Source organism: Salvelinus fontinalis, unplaced genomic scaffold, assembly GCF_029448725.1.
Source record: "Salvelinus fontinalis isolate EN_2023a unplaced genomic scaffold, ASM2944872v1 scaffold_0282, whole genome shotgun sequence".
NCBI lineage: Eukaryota > Metazoa > Chordata > Actinopteri > Salmoniformes > Salmonidae > Salvelinus > Salvelinus fontinalis.
The window spans coordinates 198,899-204,915 of NW_026600491.1; positions in this window are offsets into that span (position 1 = coordinate 198,899).

Below are 6,017 nucleotides of genomic sequence, written 5' to 3' on the forward strand. Positions count from 1 at the left end.
ACAGACAGACAGAGGGAGGAAGCAGACAGACAGGAGGAAGTAGACAGCCAGAAAGAGGAAGCAAACATACATACAGTAGGAGGAAGCGGACAGACAGACAGACAGACAGAGGGGGGAAGCAGACAGACAGACAGACGGACGAACGGACGGACAGAGGGCGGGAGGGAGGGAGGGAGGCGAAGCAGACAGACAGACAGAGGGAGGAAGCAGACAGACAGACATAGGGAGGAAGCAGACAGACAGACAGAGGGAGGAACAGACAGACAGGATGAAGTAGACAGCCAGAAAGAGGAAGCAAACATACATACAGTAGGAGGAAGCGGACAGACAGACAGACAGACAGAGGGGGGAAGCAGACGGACGGACGGACGGACGGACGGAGGGAGGGAGGGAGGGAGGGAGGGAGGGAGGCGAAGCAGACAGACAGACAGAGGGAGGAAGCAGACAGACAGACAGAGGGAGGAAGCAGACAGACAGGAGGAAGTAGACAGCCAGAAAGAGGAAGCAAACATACATACAGTAGGAGGAAGCGGACAGACAGACAGACAGACAGAGGGGGGAAGCAGACGGACGGACGGACGGAGGGAGGGAGGGAGGGAGGGAGGGAGGGAGGGAGGGAGCAGACAGACAGACAGAGGTGTGTTTTATTGACAGGTACATACACAGTGAGTCTGGAGGGGAGTCTAGCTCCTCCTCCCTTGTCTTCCTCCAGCAGTGTGTGAGCTGACACTTTTGTATTAATTAAAATGTACGGCCCCACTGCAGCAAAAAGGGTACGCATCGCACCACTCCTTCCCTCCCTCCCTTCCCTTCCTCCCCCCTTTCTAGCCCTCTCTCCTTCTCCATCTCTCTCCTCCCATCCTCAACCTGTCTCCTTCCTACCTACCTGTCTCCCTGGGCCGATCCTCCCTGCCTGCAACCCCGTTCTGTGTTTACATGACAGATTGCTCCCCAGTGGGAACCTTAATTGCATCATTTCATGGATGCGAGTCAGTGCGGTGGCCTAGAAAAGGTAAACAGGGATCTGGAACCATGGCCAGAGAGAGAGGGAGGGAGGGGGAGAGAGAGAGGCCTTTTTTTCAGTTTAGATGCCAAAAAACCAAGACTTCTCAGGCTAAGAGAGCGAGAGAGATATAGGCTCACAATCAAACACGACACATGGCGGGCAGTGATTTGGTTCTGCCTTGTTTGTTTTGATATGTGATAAGGGTTTGGGAGGAATGTTTAGGGGGGGGGATAAAAGAAAGGTGCACATTTGTAGGAAAGCATGTCTTCATCAGTCAGTGGCTCGGGGAATATGAGAGTTCAGCTGCCTGGGTCGGTCACGCACTACACCAGTAGTACTCCCTGAGTCAGCCATGTAAACACATGAAGTAATAGAATACACTACGCAATTAGGGGTGTGACAAAACCAGATACACAACCAGGGGATTGACACACACGGAAACCACCATCGATGTTTATACAGGCCAAATCCAGCTCTCGCACATAAATCAATATTGTTCCAAAGCGGTGTGGGCTGTGTTGTTTTAAATCAGCCAATAGAGCAATAGGAATACTGGAAACATGAGAGCAATGTAGATAATGTACGTAAATCCACCCAACTTGATAAATCATCTTTCTCGTGCTGTTATGTTATGTCCTCTCCATAGCATGACATAAACGCTTCATTACATATGACACAAGCGCTGATTCAATTTATGTTTTTACGTCACGTACACCAGATAGGTGCAGTAAAATGTGTTGTTTTAGTACTGAGAGCCTAGCGTACAGCATATCTGTACGGTGTATCCTTCGGTCGCCAGTTGTTGCGGTATTGTAAAATGGAACTGTATGATTAGATTACTATGGAAACCATGATTCATCCTGAAGGAGTCTGTTTAGATGTCAAGTCAGACTGGAGCAGATGCCATAATGATCATTTGTATCCGGTACCCTCCCTTCCAAGAAATTGTCATTGACAGACCTTAGTGGCCTCGGCCATCATGTCTACGGCTAGACTGTATTACTAGGCATCTGTTGCAGCGCTGCAGAACTACTATATGATATATGGAGAAACGTCAGTAGTCATCTGAACACCCTTTTTCCCATGTACAGTGCGCTCCAAAAACATTGGGACGGTGACACATTTGTGGTTGTTTTAACTCTGTACCCCAGCACTTTGGATCTGAAATGATACAAGGACTGAGGTTAAAGTGCAGACTGCCAGCTTTAAATAATAATGAGTGATAATGTATTGTGTCATTTTGGAGTCCTTTTTATTGTAAATGAGAATGTTTGTAAATGTTTGTTTTGGTTGTGTTTCGGATTATTTTGTGCACAATAGAAATTAATGGTAAATAATTTAGGAGATTATGGAGTCACTTTCATTGTAAATGAGAATAGAATCTGTTTCTAAACACTTCTACGTGAATGTGGACGCTACCATGATTACTGATCATCCTGAATGAATCGTGAATAATGATGAATGAGAAGGTTACAGACGCACAAATATCATACCCCCAAGACATGCTAACCTCTCACCATTACAATAACAGGGAAAGCTAGCATTGTGCGTCTGTAACCTCATTCATAATTATTCACGATTCATTCAGGATTATCCGTAATCATGGTAGCGTCCACATGAATGTAGAAGTGTTTAGAAACAGATTCTATTCTTATTTACAATGAAAGTGACTCCACAATCTCCTAAATTATTTACCATTAATTTCTATTGTGCACAAAATAATCCGAAACACAACCAAAACAAACAGCAAATGCATCCAACAAATGTGTAGAGTTACAAGCTTGATGTAGTGATTGTGTGCTATGGATATGGGAACAAATACTTCACTTTCTACTACTTGAATACACATACGTGTGAATTTGTCCCAAAACTTTCGGTCCCCTAAAATAGGGGGACTATGCACAAAAAGTGCTGTAACTTCTAAACGTTTCACCCGATATGGATGAAATTCCCCTCAAATTAAAGCTGACAGTCTGCACTTGAACCTAACAGTCGTTGTATTACTTCAAATCCAAAGTGCTGGAGTACAGAGCAAAAACAACAACAAAATGTGTCATTGTCCAAATACATTTGGAGCTCACTGTAGTGCACTATTTAGGCCAGGACCTTATGAGGTAGCCCTGTGTGGTTTGGACAAGAGTAGTGCACTATTTAGGATACATATACCATTTCAGTCCCCTATACTACCCAATATGATAATGACAGGTTGTGGTCCGATTTTTGAAAAGCAACATTTTGAAACCAAAGATTTACATTTGTTCTGAGAGGTATTGCAGTTCTATAAAAGTTATACGCACTGAAATAAAATGTTTCTGGGGAAAAGGATTAAATGTATTCTTTCCCGTTCAAATCACAAAGAGTCAAATGTTTTGTCATTCTTTCTCTGTCTGTCTCCCTCTGTTTGTCTGTCCTCCCATAGTATTTGGTTGGACTACCTCTTCAGCTCATGTATACAATATTATAACATGCACTTCTAGCCATCTTGGTCCTACAAATATTTAGCATACAGACTCCTCATGTTTATTCAAAGTGCTGGGTTACACTGTTTATGACAGATATGCCGGCCAGGGCCCTATGGGATGGGGGAAAAGAAAACTATTCCAAATGAAAAGTCATGATTCATGCCACAGATAGTGTATAAACTAAAATATACGCTGCCTGCTAGCTGCTGGACCTTGAAGCACAATTTCCCAGTTCCACTTTACGCAATTTTGATTGGCTCTAAACAGTGCACAGACAACTTAGTATTGCATTACTCTGAATACGGAGGGAGCTGCCTGAGAGGACTGTGTGGTGAGGTGGGTGGTCCACCTCCACTATCGTTACAACCAGGGAGCTTGATTGATATTTCCAGAAGGGAATTAATAATGCCATCGGTGACGGCTGTTGCTTCAGTGTGTTTGTGTGTATGTATTTGTGAGTGTGTGTGTGTGTGTAGGGAGAGGTGAAATTAAGAGTTTAGGTCTGAGCTTCATGCTCAATGCATTTAGTCTGGGAAATGTTATTAAGGTGCTTTAATGACACGTAGGCCTTAAACCTACACACTTATAAAACAGGCTGCTATAGAACCAAAAAGGGTTCTCCGGCTGTCCCCATAGGAGAACCCTTTGAAGAATCCCTTTTGGTTCCAGGTAGAACCCTTTTGGGTTCCATGTAGACACCCTTTCCACAGAGGGTTCTACATTGAACCCAAAAGAGTTCTATCTGGAACCAAAAAGGGTTGTACCTGGATCCAAAAGGGGTTCTTCAAAGGGTTCTCCTATGGGGACAGCTGGAGAACCCCTTAGTGTACTATAACTACAGGACGTAACATTATCAACATTCTCACCATAACTCTTTGAAAAGGAAATCCTGGGGAAGTAGTACTGAACTCCATAGCCATTGTATGTCTTCCAATGACACTTATTAAATATCTTCTAGTGCTCTAGTATATCAAGTCTATATCAGGGACATATGTCTCTCTCTCTAGTCTCGTTTATACCTGGAGCTAACAGGCGTCCTGTGTCCTGATCTTGTCCACATTTTTTCAATTGTGACTTATCGGTCTGCTGTGTCCGTATTGTGACCATATTTTCCTGGTCCTTCCCTGAATGCAAATGTTTGACAGATATTATTTCGAACAAATATGTATTTATTTATTTGAATTCACATATTAATGACAGTCAATGGTGCCACCTGTCAATGATTTTAGAGGGAGGGATAATAACCAGTTTCCCTGTCCAGATCCATCTATGCAATGCGTGCTTGACTTCCGCCGGAGGTGGGCTGGAAGATCTGATCACAATGTGTCTTGATAGTTTACACCTGTCTAAAAATGTGGGCACAATCAAGCGGTACCGATGTACCAAGTCTAGAACCAACAGGAACCTGAACAGCTTATATCCCCAAGCCATAAGACCGTTAAATAGTTAAATAGTAATCAATAGCTACCTGGACTATCTGCATTGACCGCTTTTGTACTAACTCTTTTGACTCATCACATATGCTGCTGTTACTGTTTACTGTCTATTCTGTTGCCTAGTAACTTCCCTACCCACATTATATGTACATATCTACCCCAATTACCTCATACCCCTGCATATTGACTCGGTACTGGTGCCCCGTATACACTGAGTGTACAAGAACACATTGATCTTTCCATGACGTAGACTGACCAGGTGAATCAAACCAAATCAAATTGTATTTGTCCCATGCTTACTTCCAGGTGAAAGCTATGATCCCTTATTGATGTCAGTTGTTAAATCCACTTTAATCAGTGTAGATGAAGGGGAGGAGACAGTTTATAGAAGACCCGTAAGTAAAAGCCCCGTAAGTAAGCTCTTAGTCAGCACCTGTTGTTCACAAAGCATGTGACAAATACAATTTGATTTGATTTAAACGGGGCGTCTCTCTCGTTCTCCCTCCCTCTCTGAACAGTAGCTTAACAGACTTTTCAATTCAAGTAAACTTTAGTGAAAACTTTGGCCGATGATCCACGTTGGCCCTTGGGCTGGCTTTCCCCAAACATTTTCTCAACATCCCTCTGTACACTTTACCTAGCGAGAGAAAAAACCTTCTGTGACGGTGGACATTTGGTGAGTCAAATCAAATTTTATTTGTCACATGCTTCGTAAACAACAGGTGTAGAATAATAGTGAAATGCTCAGTGACGTACATGAAAAGAAGCACTTCCCAGCACTGGGCCACAACAGACAGACAGTGGGGGCAACCTATGTCAATGGATAGTGTTCTTTTACTAAGCAACCATCACTTGCTTATACTGTTAATACTAATAGTGGAAGGATGTTACGCTGTTGATTTACACTCGTAGAACAGTAAAAGACTGTCCGGCTCGACATGTCAATCTCAGAAATCTAGAAGTCTAAGGCCAAATAGACTAGCTCCTGTAGACAACCTCTGTGTGCTCAGATCTAACATTACGAGGATACATTTAAGGTGAGGTCACTGTTCCACACCCTGGCAGAAGGCCTCAATCTGTCTCCATTTGTAATCATCCTGCAACAACCTATCA